Source organism: Canis lupus, chromosome 12, assembly GCF_003254725.2.
Source record: "Canis lupus dingo isolate Sandy chromosome 12, ASM325472v2, whole genome shotgun sequence".
Classification (NCBI taxonomy): Eukaryota; Metazoa; Chordata; class Mammalia; order Carnivora; family Canidae; genus Canis; species Canis lupus.
Genome location: NC_064254.1, coordinates 49,636,025 through 49,657,876, shown reverse-complemented (window position 1 = coordinate 49,657,876; position 21,852 = coordinate 49,636,025). Strand labels below are relative to the sequence as shown.

At 45.8% G+C, this 21,852-nt stretch overlaps 1 protein-coding gene across 4 annotated transcripts in view; it reads left to right on the top strand.

Annotated features, from left to right (window-relative positions):
• Positions 1-1,981: 1,981 nt before the first annotated feature.
• Positions 1,982-21,852, top strand: part of BACH2 (BTB domain and CNC homolog 2) — a 358,938-nt gene continuing 339,067 nt past the window's right edge. For all 4 annotated transcript variants that reach the window (XM_049092371.1, XM_049092374.1, XM_049092370.1 and 1 more), the window contains exon 1: positions 1,982-2,265. The gene's annotated coding sequence lies outside the window, so the exon portion shown is untranslated. The remainder of the gene's footprint in view (positions 2,266-21,852) is intronic.

Here is a 21,852-nt window from a genome sequence, read left to right as displayed (position 1 = left end):
TGAAGCAAACTCCAGTCTGAGTCTTTGGCAAAGTAGACTAATTGAACTGACCTAATAGCCTTTGTTGTATCCATCTGGGATCAGAAGCAAGGTGGCAAGATCAGCTCGCAGTAGTGTCCCTCTCTTCCCGCGCCCTCCCCTCCCCACTGCCACCTCCCACACCAATGTGCCCAATTCCTCACAGCTGGCTTGCTTGAAAAGAAATGAACTGGCATGACCCTCACAGGGTTCTTCTCAAGCCTGGCTCTAGAAAAACACTGACTGGTGCTATGAAAATGCACAAAGTTACCGCACTGACACTCAGATTACTTACAGGGATGAAAAATGCAGACACATCACCATCCACAAGACTAAGAACTGGCCCCGCCAGAACCGACCAGAGACCAGTATTCTCAGTCCCGGCCAGGGGGCCACGCAGGGACCTCAGAAGCAGGGTGTTTTGTCCAAAGGGGCACCAGAGCCCAAAGTCAGGAGACTGAGATTTCCTCCTAGCTCTGGGGCTTCTCTTCATCTGAAAACCCTTAGAAGCTAGCAGAGAAAAACTCTCCGTGTGGTTCTAGACCACACGGACAGGCCCTACAATGGGGTCAGAAAAATTAGCTTGGCCCCTTTCAGCTTCCTTTGGTCCATCTCTTAGCTTTCCACCAAGACGGTCAAAATGGGGCCTTTTAAAACTCTGCCCTCCAAAGAAGGTGGCTCAGGGCATACCACTTTGGCTGGTATCACAAGACTCCCAGGGCAATGCTTCACTGCTTCCTCAGCATATGCCAGTGCCCATTTTACAGGGGGGATTTATGATCCTCCTCTCAGTAGAGCGAGCCAAAGTTTTATAATATTCATTAAAAATCAGCACCACATGTAATAATATGGAATACTGGCGGTACACAAGGGGGCCAAGTTATAGGTGTTCAGGGAAACGCAGCAGAATTTCTCGGCCTTGGCAGGGGTAAAGTTGCAGGCACCAGCACTGCACTAACACAACCTTCTTTTATTGCAAATGTTCGTTCAGTCTAAGTCCTAATTACTTTCTGTAAAATCCTCGCCACCACCAAGCTTCCTTCTGACGGGGCAGCCACACCACCGACGGCCTGAAGCAGCAACACCCAGGCAGCCTCCAGACTCAGAGGCAGGGGAGAGGCTGGAACACAGTAGGGGTTGGGGCTGGGGCCCAGAGCCAGGCTCTTCCTTTACACTTCGCAATTGCTCTCGCCCCTTCTCGAACAAGTCGTGGGGGCCTACAGGCTCGCTCAGGAGGCCCCGGGGGTGAAGCCTTCAAACGTCAGCGCAGCGGGTGGGTCGGAAGCTGCTCTTCCTTGCCCCGCCCCCACTCACGAGGGGGCCCGGTCGGCTCGGTGGGGGCCCGCGGAGCATCTTTTCCCGCCCCTCCTGGGAAACGCCGGACGACCCAGGAGCCCCAGGTCTCGGTTCCTCTGCCCGCGCTGGGGCCCTGGGCTCTGCAGCCCTCCCCACGTGCCACTGCCACCCCTACCGCCGGCAGCGCCCCCGCACCGTCGCCTTTCGGGGGGCCCTGGCGAGTCCCGAACAAGGCCGGCCCCAGCCAGGCGCTCAGGCCGGCCGGGAGCCGGGGGTCGTCCGCGGCGCGCGGCTGCACAAAGCGGGGAGCGCAGCGGCGGCCGAGGCGCGCCCCCTCCCGCGAGCCGGCCGAGCGCGCGCCCCCGCCCCCGCCCCCGCCCCCGCCCCCGCCCCAGCCCCCGGAGCGCCATTCGCGGAGCGGCTTACGCTAGTCGCCGGGCGTACGGCGCCCCAGCGGCCGGGGAGGTGCGCTGCCCGGCTCCCGTAAAGTTATTGTGAATGGGGAGCGGGTGACGTCAGCGCCGAATGTCAACAATGTAGCGATTGAGAGTGTGGGCGTTCCGGGGAGAGCGCGAGCCGCGCGGCGCGGAGCAAACAGCGCCGAGCCGCCGCCGCCGCCGCCGCCGGAGCAGCAGCAGCAGCAGCAGCAGCGACCGTGCACGCCCGGGCTGCGGCCGCAGCAGCGCGAACGTGAGCGCCCGCCGCCGCCTCGCCACCCCGCCTGCCCACTCCGCGGCCGCCCGGCCTCCCTCGACCCTTCCCCTCCCCTCCCCCTCCCCGGCACACTCGGGGGCTGGGAACCAGCTGCCATGTGATGCGCGTCCTCTCGGTGAGCTTTCGGTGACCCCCGAACCGCCCACCGCGCCGGCTCCCTCGGGGCGGGGGGGCGGCCGCAGGCTGGGAAGACGCTGGGAAGAGGAGGCGGAAAAGGACGCAAAGTTCTCGGGCGAGGTGAGTCCCCGGCGCCGGGTCCCGGGCTCCGGCGGGCGCGGCGCGGGGCGGGGCGGGGCGGCGCGGCGGGGGCAAGTGTGCGGGGGGCGCGGGGGCGCGGGGCGCGGGGCCGGCGGGGAAAGCGCGCGCGGAGGGGAGTCGCGGCCGCCGGCGCGCAGCCGCCCGCCGAGCGCGCCCTGCCCGTTTTTATGGCATTTTCTAGGAACGGGAAGGGGGTGGGAGCCGCGCCGCGCCGCGCCGCCTGTGCGCTCTCGCCGGGCTGTTTACGGCGGGCGACGCGGCATTGTATTTTGCTCGCGTCGACGGGTGTTTTGGAACAGCAGGGGGAGGAGGAGCAGAGGGTAAGAAGTCAGGCCTGGGGAGGGCGGGCTGGGGGAGGCGCGCGAGCCGGAGCCGCTGTCAGACCCTCGGCCCGGCCCCCGGCCCCCGGCCCCGGAGCCCGGCCCGGCCCGGCGGCCTCTCCCTGCCCGCGGCGTCCGCGCCCGGGGCTGCTCTGCAGGGACTGCGGCCGCCGCGCCTTCGCGCTCAGCTGTCAGGCGCCGCCGTTGGGCACCGGGACCTCCGCGACCGGCGCGGCCCCCAAGCCCAAGTTTAGGGTCCCGGGGAGAGGCAAGCCGGGGGGGGGGGCGCAGCGCGGACCGCGCGGAGCAATGGGTGGGACTCCCCGCCGGCCGGCGGCCGCGCTGTCCGACTGCGCCCCGGCGGCTCCAGCCCGGGGCTCGCCCGTCAGGCCGGGAAGCCCCGCACCTTCCTCCCCCCGAGAGCGTGCATGAAATCGGAGTGCAACGCGCACACGCCCTCTTCTTCGTCCCCACACCTGGGTCTGCAAGCTCCACCTAGAGCAGGAGTTTGCCCGGAGACGCCCCCCCGCCCCCCACGCCGGGGCGCCCCGTGGTGGCCCCGTGGCCCTCGGCCCTCGGCCCTCGGGCGGGGGCTCGGCCGGAGAGGGCGGCGGGCGGCGCTCACGGCTACCCCGGCCGCCCGCGGAGGGGCCTCGAGTGAGCATCTGGGCCACCGCGGGCTGGCGGACGGCTTGCGGGCCCTCGAGCCGTGGGAGGAGGCGCGCCGAGCGGCTGCCTGCGAAGGGGCCGCGCCCCCTGGGCTTCGGGGCTTGGGGACGCGCGGGGTATCCCCAGCACCCTCTGGCGTGTAGGCGAGTTTGACAACTTGGGGGGAAGTTCCGGTGTAGACGCTGCCCGGATGGTTTTGTCTGTGGCCGGAGAAGGCGCGCCTCGCAAGCTCTTGCGCCGGGTCCCCGCGGTCGCTGCGAGCCGTGGCCCCGAGAAAGGGGAGGGACGAGGGCGCCCCCCCGCACCCCCCCCCCCCGCACCCCGTGCTGAGCCGCAGACGCCCCGCGGGCCCGCGGGTGGCGAGACGCGGCGGTCCTGGCGTTGCACCTTCACCGTCTGGTGCTGCAGAGGCGCTCGGTGTGCACATTGCATCTGTTGAGCCGCTTTCACTCCAAAAGGGCAATTACTTTAGAATAAAGATCCTTTTCTGCCTAGTGGGAACCTTGGCGGAGATGATGCCTAATGAGATATTTTTGCTTTTGTCTGTTTAAGAGTAAAATCAGAGATGTTAACTCTGATAACGGTTTGCTCAGATCATTAAAATGTAGCATGTAGGAAAGGCATGTCGGGCTGCGAAGCCCTGGCTGACATGAAGGGAGCTGAGCGTGAAAGGCTGCCACTCTTTTGGGGGGGATGGTGGGGGAGAGGGCTATTTTGGTGAGGCAGCGGGCGTCTTGCTTCAGATGTGAGATTTGCCCCACCCTGGTTCCCTGGCAGCTCCCGAGTAAATGGCATTTTTCATTCTTGCAGGTAGTAATAAACGTGAGTCAAAATGACATCTTGTTAGAATTAGTCTTTAGTCTGTAAGAGAGATTGCTAAATTACAGTGTTGCGCTCAAACTGCTCCAGTGAAAGGTCTGTCAGCGTTTCCATTATAGATTCCGTTTTTCAGGAGTTTATAATTTCACCGCAAAACTTGTGGTGGCTGAGAGGTTTTTCCCTTCCAGTGTTCTGGTTCAGAAAATACATCGATTGCCCAATTCTGTCCTATTTGCTGTTCCCGAAACTTCGAATGCCATTCGGAAGTGTGTGTGTGGGGGGGGGGGTTCCCCCAAAATGGAATATGCCACCATGGAATAAAGTACTTTTGTTAGAACACACTTTATTTATGCAGAGCAGTATTTTCATTTTTGGATTTTGGAAGGGTTTAGGCTTGACATTTGGTAATCTTAAGTGTGTTAATTCCTCTGGTATCTGTCGATTCTGCAGGTGGATTGAAATGTCAGTTCGTTCTGTATATGCCAGGATTAGAGGGAAAAGCATTCTCCTCATACGTGTGTTTCTGAACTCCTAGCTAAATTATAAATACCCTTGTTTGTTACTTTTCTGCTCCTTGTAGGTTGCATGGCAGGATCTGCCCTAGAGAAGAAGGGCAGAGGCAGACGGGGAGGGAGGGAATCCGAACAACCCCCTCCTCCCCCCCACCCCAATTCACTTTTCAGTATCACTAATGCCTGGGAGGAAACCATTTATTCTCTTTCTGTTGAATCATGCCTTTGACTCAGTGTCTTCAGGCAAGTCCCTCACAGTCGCTCACCTCTGGCTGCTGTGTGAGGGGCTTAATTATTTGCAAACTGCCTTGAAATCCCTGGATGAAAGGCACTGCATAAGTGCAAAGTATTGTTATTCAGATATGGAATTTAATGATCCATTACAGTTCATCAGGAAATGCACTTTGCAGTGATGGTAGGAAACGTTTCCACCTGATAGAGGGTAATAATAACTGCTTAAAAGTAGGTTCAGATTACAGATGAGACAATTAACTCTAGCCATGTGCTCTTCAATTTGTTGCAATTCATTTTGTGATCAAAGTGAGTCGCAGAGAGCCAGATGGTCAGGTTCATGTTCAAATCTCTCCTAGGCCAGCCCTTCACTTCTGGGCCCGCTGTCTGCACAGCCGTCGGGACTTATTCATTAGTGCTTGTGAGCTGTTCCTCAGAATGTATGATCGGGGCTCCTGTGATGCCAACAAAAGGGCTCAGGCCAATCTATATTGTTGGGAGCGGTTTAATTTTACTTGGATTAACTCACGCTTAGTGTCTCTGGTTTGGATCCAGCCTTAACAAGGGAGGAGAGAGATCCTAGAGGCTCTCTAGCTCAGCTGTGTGGGGCTTTCACTCCCCTACCTTTTGTACCTCAGATTTCAGGGGGTATGGTATCTGGCTTGTTGTAAATGCAGGCTTCATTGCTGAATGAATGACGGAATACTTGGAGAAATAAATACCCTTCCTGTTTTGCTGAGGGAGTGTGGTGTGGGACTAGCTTTGTGGGCATGTGCTTGCTCTGTTGCACCCTCCTCCCCTGCTCAGAAGGATCTCACACTTGGTTGAATCTTCTGTTGTTAATCATCTTGAAATCCTGAATAATTCTTGAAGTCAGAGCCCTTCATTTTCATTTTTCACTCTCCTGGTGAGGAGGAGGGCATAGCATAGAGGGGCAGGCAACCGCTACTTTGTCTCAGCTTCTTCTTGTCCCCTGAAGCCAGGTAGGAATGGGAGGGAATGCTGGCTTTGTGTTACCATGTCGTCGGATTTATCCAAGAGAAGCTGGGTATCTGGACTCTTCTGTAGAATCTCTGATTTTAAATATCAGCTTAACATTTTTGAATGTTGAATAAGAATGTGCACAATAGCTAGAGCTGACCTGCAGGCAGCCTGTCTTCTACCACTGAACTGGCTAAAACATCGTGTTGTTTTAATATTTCTGTATCTGGGGACGCCTGGATGGCTCAGCGGTTGAGCGTCTGCCTTTGGCTCAGGTCCTGATCCCAGGATCCCGGATCGAGTCCCGCATCGGGCTCCTTGCGAGGAGCCTGCTTCTCCCTCCACCTATGTCTCTGCCTCTCTCTCTCTCTTTCTGTCTCTCATGAATAAATAAATAAAATCTTTTAAGAAAATATTTCTGTATCTGGCTATTTTCTAAAGGCCTGGCACATAATAGATGATTTATGAGTCTCCACCAAGTAAATGGTTATAGCTTTCCAAAAAGTTGAAAGATGCAAGAAAAACAGAATTTGAAATCAACACTGAGTCCCGCTCAGGAATTGATAACTTTCTTTTTGATAGAGAATGCGACATGAAAGGCCAAATGCTTAATGCCATGGGCACCATGTAGTCCTCTTGCAGGTAAATAACCCATTGCTTTTGAATAACCTGTGCTCTATTTAGTTGTTATTGACCAGACGGGGTAACTTGGTTGTGTGATGCCTGAGGACCTACATGAGAATTTGACATTGGAGAACACCCACTAAAATAATAGCTGTGATTTATTGAGCTCTCATTATATGCCAGGAACAGAGTTACCTCCTTTACCCCTTATATCTCATTGACTCCTCAAAGCAGCCCTGTGAAATAAGCATTGTGCCCACTCTACAGAGGAGGCATTTTCTCATTTTATGTTGCAAAGAATTTCATCTGGATGCAGTGTGTTTTCTTGACTATCTGAAGGTTATTCCCCATCCTATCTTACACAGTCCAGCCATAAGTCAATGACCAGGTGTGAGGTGGGGACCGTAGTAAACAGAGGACATGGTTCCTGCTCTCACATACAAGGAACAGAGAACAATTCCGGATGTAACGTCTTTGTCAAAATCTGTGTGTATACAACAAGAACTGCATTTGCCTCCCTGTTCCTCTGCTTTTCCTTTTTTTTTTTTTTAGGATTTTATTTGTTTATTCATGAGAGACAGAGAGAAAGAGGCAGGAAGAGACATAGGCAGAGGGAGAAGCAGGCTCCATGCAGGAAGCCAGATGTGGGACTCGATCCGGGAACCATGGGATCACACCCTGAGCCAAAGGCAGATGCTCAACCGCTGAGCCACCCAGGCGTCCCTCCTCTGCTTTTCCTAACTGAATGTTAAAGAAGCTCCAGTGACATAGGACCCTACCAGAGGCACTAAAAGATCAGAAGCCAAGGCTGGTTGTAAAAATTTGCATTTGAGGGGAAAAGAAGATAAACTTCTGGCTTAGCTGGAGCCCCATTGGGCAAAGCAGCACTAAGTCCTTGGGAATGACAAAAAATTGCTCTTGTTTTGTCAGTGGCAGTGACCTAGTTCTGGCCCATCTTTAAATTTTATGTAAATATTTACAAATCGTTCAAGTCCAAACTGAAACCTGCTGTGAACTAAACATTTTGTAAATTCAGAGAGATTACCCCCAACATTTTTTTCTTTTGGTCTAATACATTTCATAGAAAAGTAGTTTTCTTGCCAATTCAGTGTTTTTCCTTTTACTTTTTTGTCTTTTTTGTTTGTTTGTTTGTTTCCTGCTAATTTCAAATGTCTACCTAAAACTGAAACCTAATCTTACCATCAGCATGCTGCTCAGTTTCCCTAAAGCTGGAAGTATCCTCAGAAATCACTGCTCTGTCCTTTTCAAGGACCATTTCTTTTTTTAAAGAATATGGAAATTGAACCTTGTCCTCCTAGTGGCACTACTTCACAGGAGGCAGGAATTTTGCCTTTGTTTTTCCTTGAGCTATTTTTTTCCAAAATAATAAATCTCCCCAATCTGAAAGCATTTCACGTACTCTAGTCATTCTAGTCATTGGAATTACAGCCAAAATGTCTCTCAGTCTTCCCCCAGTGACTTCATAATCATCATTTCTTCAGCATATTCCCCTGGTTAACTTCTCTTTTGTTCTTAGCCTGATAATCAATTGTCCTTTGGTTCTGAGATATGTCATTTCCCCTCCCTGACCTTTTTGTTCATCTCCCAAAGGCTGTAGGACGCACTGCTGATATCCCTAAGAGCTGGCGCTTGGTTGCTAGCTCCCTCCTATCTTTGTGTCAGTTTTATCTTCCCCTTCCCAAGCATTTAAATATCCACTGTCCAGCACTCCCATTCTTCTCATAATTGTTTTCCTTTGTCCCCGAGTCTACAGCTAGCGTATGACAAACTCCAGGTTCGTTTCAGAAGAAATCTTTTTGAGTGTCCAGGTCCTCCGTCAATTCTAGTCTTGCACTTACCCTCTCTTCTTTCTCTCCTGTCATTTTCCACAGATGCTTCAGGAGTTCCCTCAGGACTCTGCATGAGTGTCACTCAGAAGGCTTATTAGATTGTGACTTTGGAGTTTAAAGTTGGGAGAGCCCGGAGTGGTTATCCCTATTCTATAAGTAGGAAAGCAAGGTGAAGGTGGGTACTTAGCAAGTCTCCTTGGTATCCCGGGAGTCACACATGATTGGCAGTTTTTATTTTCTTCCCATTCTGTATTTTCTTGATCAACAAAACCACTTAGATGCAACTAAACAGGCCAAGAGTTCATGGTGTTAGGTGATCAGAGGCTTATGGGGAGCAAATGCACTCCTGGTTCCCTGTTCTAGTGAAGAATGGCGTCAAATAGGGGAGATGACAGGGCACCTGGGTGGCTCAGTAGGTTAAGCATCCAACTCTTGATTTCCTTCAGGTCATGATCTCAAGGTGGTGAGGTCAGCCAGCATCAGGCTCCTTGCTCAGCGGGGAGCCAGCTTGAGATTCATTCCCTCTCCTTCTGCCCCCTCCCTGTGTGTGTGTGTGTGTGTGCGCGCGCACGCATACACATGCACATGCTTTCTCTCTTTCTAAAATAAATAAATCTTAAAAAAGTAGGAGAGATGACATTAATTAGGTAGTGACAGATCACCCACTACATGTTCTGTGAAGGAAAGGTATTCCATGCAGCAGAGGGTGTCATTGGGGGATTTCACCAGATTAGGAAGTTGGGGTAGCCCTCCCTGAGGAATTATGGAGTGAAATGCCATCAGGGCCAAGCTGAAATTTCGGGCTTGCCATTTCCTCATAGCCTCCTAATCCTATTAATTCACTACTATCTTTGGCCCTTTGGAGTATTGCATAAACCATGATATAACCCTTGGGGCCATTTTGGCAAATAATGGTTCCTGTATACAGAGTCCAGAATTGATTTATTTACTTGTGTCTTTAGAACCTGATAAAAACAGAATTGTTAATTGCCAAGAATGTGGTTTGTTTTCATACTTGGAAAAAAATTCAAGGTGGCATTTTTATTTTGAACATACTTTGAGTCATTCTTTTTTTTTTTTTTTTTAAGATTTTATTTATTTATTCTCGAGAGACACAGGGAGGCAGAGACACAGGCAGAGGGAGAAGCAGGCTCCATGATGTGGGGAACCCAATGTGGGGGACTGGATCCTGGGACCCCAGGATCACGCCCTGAGCCAAAGGCAGACACTCAACTGGTGAGCCACCCAGGTGTCACTTTGGGTCATTCTGACATTAAAATGATTAGAAGTTACTCAGACATCCCTCTCAGTTGGCTGGTATGTGTGTGACCTAGGCAGGGGTCTTTAGTGAAAATGTGAGGCCAGCTTCTGTGTGAAACCCCTGCTTATTAGCTCAGAGCAAGTTTCCAGCCTCTGTAGACCAAGAAGGATTATTTAGACTATCCTTAGCACAATTTAGAAATTTTGACAGTATCTATTTATTTTAATTTAAAGCATTTTTAAAAATATTTGTTTTAGAGAAAGAGTGTACAAGTGGGGGGAGAGGCAGAGGCAGAGGGAGAGAGAGAATACATAAGCAAACTCCCTGCTGAGCGCAAAGCCCAACTTGGGTCTTGATCTGAGATCTCTTGAGATCATGACCTGAGCCAAAACCAAGAATTGGTGCCTCCATAGACTGACTGAGCCACGCAGGTGCCCCAACAGTATCTTTTTAAAACATATTACCGTACTGTATGCTAAAATTCTTTTTCTTTGATGATAGCTAACCTATGTTGGGAGCTTCCTATTTGTGTTACTCATATTAACTCATTAAATCCTTTTAACAATCCAGAGCTAGGTGTGATCATTAGAAGCTGAGGTACAAATGTCACCCAGCTAATGAGAGGTAGAGCTGGTATTGGAAACTAGGTGTCTGAGGCTAGAGCCTGTTCTCTTAACCACCTATGCTATTTTGCCCCCTCCCCCTCTCCCCTACTTTTATTTTTTGCTCTCTAGCAAAAGTTCTCAGAAGTGGAAGTATAGGCCAACTCACTCTGAAATATTGGATTATTTTGTTGATGCCTATTTGAAAGATAAAATAGAAAAATAATGTGTCAGGGAACTTCAGTGAATGTTAGTTTTGTGTTTCATATGATTCACTTTCTAATAATTTCATTCCTCAGGTCTAATGGTCCATTTGGGGATCAGAGAGCACAGTGGTGATCTAAAGACAAGAGAAGAACTAGACAAAGAACATGAATCCCATGGCTCTGTCCCCAGGAGTTTCTTACAGTTCAAGCTTCTGCCTTTTGTTAAGTGATGACTTTGTTTTTAGCTTTTCTTTCTCTTTCTTTCATTCTTTCTTTCTTTCTCTCTCTCTCTCTTTCTTTTTTCTTTTCTTTTCTTTTCTTTTCTTTTCTTTTCTTTCTTTTCTTTTCTTTTTTCTTTCTTTCTTTCTTGATATAGGAAGGGTGAAAGAAACCATTTCTTTCTTTTTTTTTTTTTTTTTTTAGAAACCATTTCTATAATAGGTTTCTTTCTACCCAGGTGGAAGATTTTCATCTAGAACCAAATCCGTTAGAGCTCCTAATTAGAAATATTAGCTACTAGTAGCAGATAAAAGCAGGTAACCTTTGCTCTCATTCTAGTCAATTTCAGGAAGAGATTATCTTGCCAGATTAGCATGTTGCAACTCTCAACTGGGGATTTGAATGGTTTTAAAGGACTCAGCTAGGCAGTTGGTTTGGCAGTGACCTGATCACCCCAGTTAGCAGGGTCACTGTTGAGAATGCTGACTCAGCTCTGCCCTGGGATGGTCATCCAACTTGTCTTCCTTAGTCAAGAGGCATCATTCTTGGGAGCCGCTGGAACATCAAGCATACATTTGAAGCTCAATTTGGAAAATGATCTAGCGTATGAATGTATTGTGCTTATTTTTCAGTATTTAGTTCAAATTTTGGAGATGGCTAAGTGAGGAGATGCTTAGTGTGTCACTGTTGGAGGTTTTAAGTGATTAAAAAAATCAAGCAGATGAGTGCATAAAGATTTCTATGCAAACAATGATGAGCTTAAATTAAAGCTGCTGATTTTGTGTGAGAATTACTTGCATTGATTTGTAGAATATCTATATGGGTTCAAGATTCCATATTATGCAAATGAATGAGCCCTGAAGAGTCAAACTGTGAAAAAAAATGAAATTAACTATAAAGATATTATTACCCATTCAGCAAGTGGAAAATGCAGACATACTTAGAGTTAACCCTTACTTTTCATATATCTCCTTGGGAAGATCAGTGTCAGGGATGATGATCCTTTCTGCAGTTGTAAAGCCAGGCAAGGTTTGCTGTCAGTTCTTCCACAGTCCTCTTTCCAACCTTCTGACTCCATCCTATGCTGCTTTGCAGCCACCAGTACCCTTAACTAGTCTTCTTGTTCCCTTTCAGAACCAACCTCAGAAAGGGATTTTATGAAACCAGTTTTACTATGGTATAAATAATAGCATACCTGGTACCATTACTTCTTTCTGAAGCATCAGCATATTAATAGGAGACAAAGCCAAAGAAGTGAAATTCTGTAGATGGAAATGGTTAAGATTTCACATGCTTTTAAGCTGGTTGGAGGACATCTCTGAGTGGAGAGAGGGCTGTTTATAAGTCAATCCTCGATAGAGAATATAGATAAGCAGATTAGAGGATAAAAACCACTGTAATATTAAAACTATAAAGGACCAATGATTTTTAATGTTATAATACATTTGTCAGGGACACCTGGGTTGCTGGTTCAGTGGTTGAGTGTGATCCCAGGATCTGGGATCAAGTCCCACATCAGACTCCCTGTGAGGAACCTGCTTCTACCTCTGTGTCTCTGCCCCTCTTTCTTTGTGTCTCGAATGAATGAATGAACGAATAAATAAATAAATACGTTTGTTAGTGAACATCACCTTCCTCCTGCCAAATACTAGATCCGATTACATAAACCTGTGTAACAAGATGGTGTGTTATTTGACATTTAAACAGAGCTTCAGGGGAAAGCCACTTGGTTTATAATTAGGAATGTTTGTCATTCAGTAGCAGTTAACCCAAAATACTCTATTATCCCTAAATGTTGCATTTTAGGAGGCAAAAAAAGCAATGGACCCCACTCAGCTGCTTCCTGACCCTACTTTATTACTAAGAATTGAGTTGATATATTTAAAAACTGTCCTATGCTACTAGCAGGGTAATGACATCTGGATGTTTGGAGAAGTTGATTGACTAATGAAACCATGCTTATTTTAGGTAGACATGTTGCTTGCTAAATACTCAGTCATGGAGTTGCACTGCCTTGCCTGGTACCCCTCCCCCAAGGTAACCTCCTCCAGCAACCATGCTATGTTGAGTTGATGGTGCCATCTAGTGCCAATCTATGGAACTGTCCTGCTGGACTTGTTCTTCCTTTGCTGGGCGAAGAGTACCCCTCTCTGGGCGTACACTGCACTGTGGGGGACCTTTCTCTAATTCCTACCTTTCCTCTGTCTTCAGAGTTTAGTTATACCCTAATGCCTTCTTTTCTCCATAACTCCATTTCCTTCTCTTCCTCATTCACTAGTATCCCCTTTTTGTAGCCTTTCTTCTATTTTCTCTTCCAACTCTTGTTCATTCTTTTTTGAAGAAAAAAAAATCGGTGCTCACAACTGATAAAGATTTTTCTAAAGATATGTTATGCCAAAGTAAGAGAGTGCCTTGCATTTTAAAGTGAAATTAATCATTTAAACCATGTTAAAAGAACCAAAGTGAAACGAAAGACAAAGTCCAAAAATCTTATTTAGAAAGACTGTCCCCTTATCTTCCTCTTATTAGATGCTTCCTCAAAAGTAGTCAATCAAGAAGGTGGTTTGTTTGTTTTTAATTGGTTTTGGAACTATTGTTATAGTATTACTTTCTCTTTCTAAATTGCAAATTTAACCTCTCGTATTTTACATTCAAGACAGTTCCATGGACTATTCTGGAACACCATCTCACTGGCATGACATTGTCTCTATGGAAAAATGTGTTCCAAGTTCCAGACCACCAGGTTTCCTGTAGATTTTTGGGTCTTGTATTAAATGAGAGAAGAGAGATGAAAGACGTGTAGGACAAACCTGAGATGTAATTACCCTACAACGTTTGTGGGATCTGAATTAGCGTACAGGTTTAAGTCTCCCACATCAAACAGTAGATTTTAAATTTCCACTTATGTTAAGCATCTTGATATTGTGGGTTTGAAAGTAAGTCCCCTCTGAAAAACAGGAACTGTGCTTGTCTGTTACCAGTTTTTTGTGGTCAATATGGCAACTATTTTGATTTTTCAGAAGGGAGGAAAAGCAGTTAAATCCAGTTAAAATTAAAACCAGTTAAAATTAACTGGCTTGTGAGATTTGAATGCAGCTGTTCCACACATCACAACACCGACAGTGAGTTGTTTGTTTATTACCACTATTAATTATTATTAGTCGTTGCTACTTTTTGAGCAGTGGCATATAGATTATTTATATTTTTGGTGTAACCTTGGAAAATAGAACTGCAAGGGTAGAGAGGTTCCTGTTTGCTAATTTGCATGTACCTTGTTTTGATTTTTGCTGGGTAGGTGTGTGCACCTTATGTATGCAAGAGTAATTTAGCATGTCAGCAGTTTCCTACCAGAAGCGCTTGCTGACTCATGCAGCTGTTGCGGCACTCAGCTGGCCGCACTGTAAACTGCCCACAGTACCAGTGCTGTCCTTGGAGAGCACCCGGGCCGTTGAGCGGCTGGCAGGCTATTTTCAGATCTGTAGTCATTGCTGAGCTGGGTTCCCTTCTTCCAACAGCCAATCATATCCTTTGCATTGTAGGGTAGGCTGTTGGGCATATTCCTACCTTTGTAGAGGCTGCCTAAGAATCATGGCATTTCTGGGAGTCCCTCAGGAGAATGGCTTTTTTCCCCTTCATTTTAGTTTTCTGGGATTCTTTAAGGGAAGAAGGGTAAGGGGATGATATTAAGGGAAAAGATAGATGCTATTATTTTTTTCCCTCGCGCTAGAAAGAACTTTCATAAACCTTTAACATAGGTTTACTTAGTGTAAATGAAACCTGACCTACTTCTCCCACCGTGAGGAGTGTTGTGCCTTCAGGGGGGAGGTAAGAGAGTGGGTGCTCAGTGGCTGGCCTGACACGGTTTTGTGTGGTTCAACCCCTCAAGTGATGACAGAGTTTGTTTATATCTGTTGCATGTTATTAAGGTTATATATATATATATATATATATATATATATATACACACACACACACACACACAACAACCTGACCTCAGTCATTTTAAATCTGGCATGTATTTTCAAAGATGGTTTCACTGTTTGTTTTTGGAGTTCAGTTCTGCTTATTTTCATCAGAAAGTGTGAAATGTTACTTTTTTGAGGTTTCTAAATAAACTTCCTTTTGCAGATACAAGTTGATCAGATCAACCTAAACCATCTTGAGAAGGGGGAATAACTTGAGATCAGGTGGGGAAGGAAAGCTTTGCACATCCTTGAGGAGTTCTCCTTTTTTTTTTTTTTTTTTTTTTTTTTTTTTTAGCTTCAGTAAGCATTGTAAAGCAGCTTTGACCAGTAATAAAGAAAAAACCAAGCCACAGTGACTGTGTGTAACATGATGTTGATGGAAGTTCTTGGTTTCCGCCGATACAAATGACTCATCAGTATCAATAGAATTGTGACTTCTAATAATAACACAGTGCAAGACCTTCACAACATGTGGTTTTAGCCCTAGCTGTTAGTGAAAGGTTGGAAAATATTAGTTTGAGCATTTTTTTTCTGATCTCATGATTTCACCCAAGTATAAAGTTGTTTTTTGTAGGTGTGATGATCACACTCTTGTTTTTTCATCTTAGTGTTTTTAGTTTCATTATGACCACATAGCCAAAGTCAGATCATTTCATCGTTTAGAAATCTGTGTAGTAAGCATCTCCTGTCAGGGCTGTGTTTTGAGGGAAATGTGGCTAAAAAGCAAATCCTCCCTGAACAGAGAAAGGAAAAAACTGGTACCCACTACACTCCACGGAGCTGCTTGCCTCCTACACAGCGTCTACTATGGAGGGCTGTGGTATTGCTGACTAGCCCTGTTGCTGCGTGAGTCATCGTCAAAGGATTCCAAGAGGAAGGTTAACAGAAAATGCGAGTCAGAGGAAAGAGCAGAGTGCAGTAGGGGCACTTATCACAGGAGGAAGGGCCTTGCCTCCTTTCCCTGGTCAAGGGGCTGCCCGGAAGACCCTGAACATCATGGGGAGGGCCAGGGCGTGTTTACACAGTGCCGCCTATTTACTTGCGTCTGTCCATGTGAGCATTCTTGTTTTCCTGTTTAGTTTTGGTTTGTTTTGCCTGTAGTTTGGCCAGACCATCCAGGATCATTATCTTAGCTGTGTACCACGGCGGTCTTACCCAAGAGCCTTTCCTTTTTGCCTGTTGTAAGGCAAGCAACTGAATTTGTAGAATGTCTAGTTTTTTTTTTTTCTTTCCAAACATCATCTTTAGAAAGGTTCTGTCGTTTGTTTCCTAGTGATTTTTGCCACGTTAGCTTTGTTGCGGGAAATAAACGCTTAGAGGAAGCACAAAATTAGAATTTTATTAGTTCAAATTTTGTGTCAGTCTTGCCTCTTTCATATTACGTTGTAGACAGATTTTTTTTTTTCTGGTCTCCCGCCATTTTACCAATATTTTGGGATTTTAACACTAGTACCTCCCTGTTACACGCTTTTATCCTTGTGTCTTGATACTCTGTGGAGTTTCCTTTTGGGCCTCTTTTACTTTCCCTCTTTTGGCACATATTTGCATTTCTTTCTCTCTGTGAGCACTCCCTTCTTCTTGCTTGTTCTCTGAGATTTTTCTGCTTGCTTGCTCACACCCCTTTTTCACATCGTTCTTGTACAGACCTGGGCACGCACATACACATGCATGCCTAATTACCTATTTCCATGTACACCCATGTGTGCACACATGCACCTACACAATGCTCCTCTTTGACCCTGGTCTCTTGCTCGTGGAGACCCCCACAGTGGCCTCAGCTGCTGCTACTGTTGCCATCCTTGCCAGCAGCCTGTTTCTGGAAGAGGTTATTCAGATGGGAAGGAAATCAGAAGGAGAGTCGGAACTGACTTCCTACCTGCTACTGAGAATGCATCCTGGGAAGGAGGCCACATTTTGAGGAACCAGGAAAAGGCCCAAGGGAGGCCCCAGCTTCAGAAGCCAGGCTGGAGGGATCCCTGGGTGGCTCAGTGGTTGAGCGTCTGCCTTTGGCTCAGGTCATGATCCTGGGGTCCTGGGATCGAGTCCCACATTGGGCTCCCCACAGAGAGCCTGCTTCTCCCTCTGCCTATGTCTCTGCCTCTCTCCGTGTGTCTCTCATGAATAAATAAATAAAATCTTAAAAAAAAGAAGCCAGGCTGCAGATGCCAGGCTCAGGGAAGTGGGCAAAGGAAGATGAGAGGTTGAGATGGTTCTGTCACCCAGCCTGAAGTTTGAGAATCCCCATGGTGTCAGAAATGCATCTAGATGGGGTGGGGTAGCTGAGAGAAATAGGGGGAGGAAGAGGCCCAGAACCCAGAGTGTGAAAGAGAACTGGAATCTTTGAATGGCGTTCTGGCTGTCAATATGCTTGTACGGCCTGCCTGCTCTGTGGGAACAGGCAGGAAAATCCATGGGACACACAGTAAGGAGTAGCTCTATCACATTAGCCTCAGGCTCTCTCCCACGCCTTAAGGGAGACCTTCCCTGACACCCCATGGAGTGCAGGGACCGCCTTCCCTCTCATGTGTCCCACTCCTTTCCTTTCCTTCTTTTTCTCCAAAGATTTTATCACCTGACATCCTATATGTGTTGCTTGCTTGTTTATTGTCTTCCTTGTGACATAAGCTCAGGAGTTAGTGTTTCCTCTGGTCGCTGAGGTACTGCCAGTACCTGGGAAAGTGTCTGGCACTCGGGATGCTCAGTGAATATGTATTTATTGAATGAATGAATGAATGAATGAATGAATAGACTCACTGACTTTCCCTCTTTAAAAATCACCTACGACTTCTTGCTGCCCACAGAGGTCTGAACTCCATGACAGAAGATTTGGAGCTTCTCATAACCTATTCCCACCCTCCCATTTCAGATGTCTTTTTAATTTTTATTATTATTTTTATTTTTTACCAGTGTTAACTTCATTTTGACTTCAGGTAAATGCTTCTTGAACCAATTCATGTTTTTATTTTGTACAGTTTCCTAATGTATGAATCACATATGTTGATGCAAGTTTTTAAAATTTATCCTAAAATTACTTCTTAGACAAATCAGTACTTATGAGAATTAACTGTTTGTGGATAACTCTGTTAGGCACAGAATATGGTATGTGGGATACAATATCAGTATAAAGTATGGTCCCTGTTTATAGGAAAATTGTTTTATCTTGGAAATGACACATATAAACATGAAGTATTTGGAGTACAGTGCATGGTAGTATGTGATGAAGGGCAAGAATGAGTAATAGAGATAAATATGGTAGGAGTTGGGAGAAAAGAGTCAGCAAGGATTGGAGGGTGGGGAAACTTAAAAAGGAGGAGTTGGATCTGTATATGTCCTTAAAATATTTGGAGATTTACTGAGGTGGTCTTTAATTCCCTACTTGATACTTCACAATTTTATAGATGTCAGGGCAGCTTTATTGTTCATATTGTCCATATCGATATTCCTTTCTTGACCACTGTTAAGATATAATGAATGGGGTTGCCTGGTGGGGGGGGCTCAGTCAGTTAAGCATCTGAGTCTTGGTTTCACCTCAGGTCATGGTCACCTGGGTTGTGAGATCAAGCCCCATGTCAGGCTCTGAGCTCAGTGGGGACTCTGCTTGAAGATTCTCTCCTTCTGTCCCTCCCCCACTCACATACATGCATGCTCTCTCTCTGAAATAGATCAATAAATCTTTTTTTAAAAATGGAATGAGTGGAGGGATATGAAGGATTCTAAGTGCAAACATGCAAAATTCTCCTATAATAGTACAAAAAGTTTAAAATGTATCAGGAGTCCTTCCTTTTCATTGTTTGAGAAAAATGTGCATAGAACTTCTGTCACTAAAACATGAACACAAACCTTTTGGGAAAGGTGAGAATAGAATCCCGAGCCTACCTTGTCCTGCAGACACATTGAAGCAACAGCTACATTATGCAGCTAACTCTGAAAACAACTTGAAGATTGGCAGAACATATATTCCACAACTAACTGTACAGAGGAGGCCACATCAAAAAGGGTAGGAGGGGTAGAAATGCGGTTAGGAACCAAACCCTTGGCACAACTCACTGCAAACAGGAGGGATGACATAAGCAAGGGGGTTCAGACTCCACACTAGCCCTGAGGACCCACACTGGGCAGATAAATCCCCATAATATCTGGGTTCAAAAATCAGGAGGCTTAACTCTGGGAGAACCAAAAGGTGATAGGAAACAGAGTTCTTGCCTTTCGAGAGCCAGCACATTAAATAACTTAGTCTGAGACATAGCACAGCAGTGGCAGTTTGAAAGTGCCAGGGATATACCTGAAGGAGGTTTATTGACTAATCGCAGAATGTGTGCCAGAGGAGTGGGGATCTGCAGGGGATTTCTATGTAAACAAAAATGCTAGCAGGCACCATTTTTCTAGGCCTTCTTCAGCCTAGATAACCAGACACTTGTAGGAGCCAACCAGTTCTGACACTATCCCTCTACCTTGCTAGCACCATGAGCCCCACCCTGGTATTCTCCTGCAGACCTGTCCCACCCAGCCTATCTACTTTAGCAGGGATCCCTCCAAAGTGGCTACTGCTTCATCATGCCTAATAGGCAGCCCTAGCTGGGACTCGTGCTTTTTCAAAGTGACTGCTGCCTTAGGAAGGAGGGAGAAACCCCCACATACCCAAAGGCCCATAGTTCCTGCAGCCGGACTCTTAGCCAGCTGCTCAAGAGAGCAAGCCCTGACCTTCAGTGTGCCTGCAGCTGGGGTAGAGAAGCTAACTGCAGACAGGCTGAGTGCCAGCCCTGTCCACCAATGAGCCTATAGCCAAGCCTCTCAACAGTCAGGGAGAAAACCCTGTGCAGTGTACCCACAGTGGACATAGGAAGTCATTGCAGCCAATTAGGCCAAAAGCAGCTCAGCCTTAACAGGAGGAAACATTCAGTCCACGCAGGGGCCACTTTAGATACCTAGTTCTGGGGACCAGGGGGGATTGCACTACTGGGCATCACAAGACCTCTGTTAGACAAGGCCACTACTTCCAGGACCAGGAGATGTAGCTGACCTACTTAGTACATAGAAACAAATGCAGAGAGTTAGACAAAATGAGACAAAGGAATATGTCTCAAATTTAAAAACAAGACAAAGTCACGGGATATGAGCTAAATGAAACAGAGGTGGCGTTCAAAGTTACTGTCATAAAGATAGTCCCTGGATTGAGAAAAGAGTGGGTGAATTCAGAACTTCAATAAAGAGATAGAAAATACAAAAAAAAAAAAAAAAAAAAAAAAGGCCAGTCAGAGCTGAAGAATTCAGACCTTAAATGAGAAATTACTCTAGAGGGAATTAGCAACAGATTAGAGGATGCAGAACAGATCAGCAATCTGGAACAAGGATTATGGAGAGCAACCATGCTGAACAGCAAAAAGAAATAGAAATAATAAAAATGAGAAAAGGTTAAGAGAACTCTGTGACATCATCAAGTGTAATACCATTCACATTACAGGGATTTCAGATGGAGAAGACATAGACAGGAGACCAGAAAACTTATTTGAAGTAATAAAAACTGAAGATTTTCCTAATCTGGGGAAGGAAACAGACACTAGGAAGCACAGATATTCCCTAACGAGATGAATTCAAAGAGGTCCACACCAAGACACATAATAATTACAGTGGCTAAAAGTAATGATAAAAAGGGGATCTTAAAAGCAGCAGGAGAAAAGGAAAGTTACATACAAGAGAAACCCTCTAGTGCTCTTGGCTGATTTTTCTTTTTTTTTTTTTTTCTTGGCTGATTTTTCAACAGAAATTTTGCAGGCCAGAAGAGAGCAGCATGATATAATTCAAGTCCTGAAAGGAAAAAGCCTACAACCAAGAATACTCTACCAGGGAAGGCTATCATTCAGAATCGAAGGAGAGATAACTAGTTTCCTATACAAACAAAAGTGTTCATCACCACTGAGCGAGTCTGACAAGATATGTTAAAAGGAATTCTTTAAGTGGAAAGAAAAGGCCATAACTAGAAATAAGAAAATTATGGAAGGAAAAAAAAAAAAAAAAAAAAAAAAGAAAATTATGGAAGGAAAGAATTTTAGAGGTAAAAGGAAATATATAGTAATAGTGGTAGATTAATTACTTATAAAGTCAGTATGGAGATTAAACATAAAAGTAAAATGAATTATTTCTACAAAAATTAGGGAATATGCAAATTAAAAAGATATAAAATATGACATGTACATAAAACATGGTGGAGGAGTAAAAATTTAGTGATTTTAGAATGTGTTTGAACTTAAATGATCATCAATTTAATATAGACTGCTTTACACATAGGATGTTATATGTGACTCAAATGGTAACTACAAATAAAAAACCTATAATAGGGTGCTGGATGGCTCAGTGGATTAAGTGTCTGCCTTTGGCTCTGGTCATGATCCCAGAGTTCTAGGATCAAATTCCTCATCAGACTTCCTGCTCAGTGAGGAGCCTGCTTCTCCCTCTCCCTCTGCCTTTCCTCCTGGTTGTGCTCCTCCCTCTCTCTGTCAAATAAATAAATAAAATCTTAAAAAAAAAACCAAAACCTATAATAGATATAGAAAAAGTAAAGAGAAAGGAATCCAAGCATAATATTCCCACAAGGGAAGAGAGCAAAATAAAGAAACAGAGAAGAACTATTGAAACAGTGAACAAAATGTCAAGTACATACCTATCAGTAATGACTTTAAATGTAAATGGACTAAGTGCTCCAATCAGAAGAATGGATGACGATGGATTAAGAAAACAAGACTGAGCTACATGCTACCTACAGTAGACTCACTTCAGACCTAAAGACAGACTGAAAGTAAAGGGATTGAAAAAGATATTCCATGCAAATAGAAGAAAAAAAAAAAGCCAAGATAGCAGGGCAGACTGAACAGACTTTAAAACAAAAACTGTAGCAGAAGGCAAAGAAAGGCATTACATAATGATAAAGGAATCCATCCAACAAGATGATGTAACAATTGTAGATAACTATGCACCCAACAAAGGAGCACCTAAATACATAAAGCAAATATTAACAAACATAAAGGGAGAAATTGATAGTAATATAATAATAGAGAATTTTAACACCCCAATGGATAATCATCAGCAAACAGTTTATTCAATAAAGAAATGACTGCTTTGAATGACACATTAGATGGACTTAACAGATGTATACAGAACATTCTAGTGCACATTCAGGTGCACTGTAACATTCTCCAAGATAGATCACATGTTAGACCACAAAACAAATCTCAATAAATTTAATAAGACTGAGGTCAGATCAAGCGTCTTTTCTAACCACAATGGCATGAAACTAGAAATCAATTATAAGG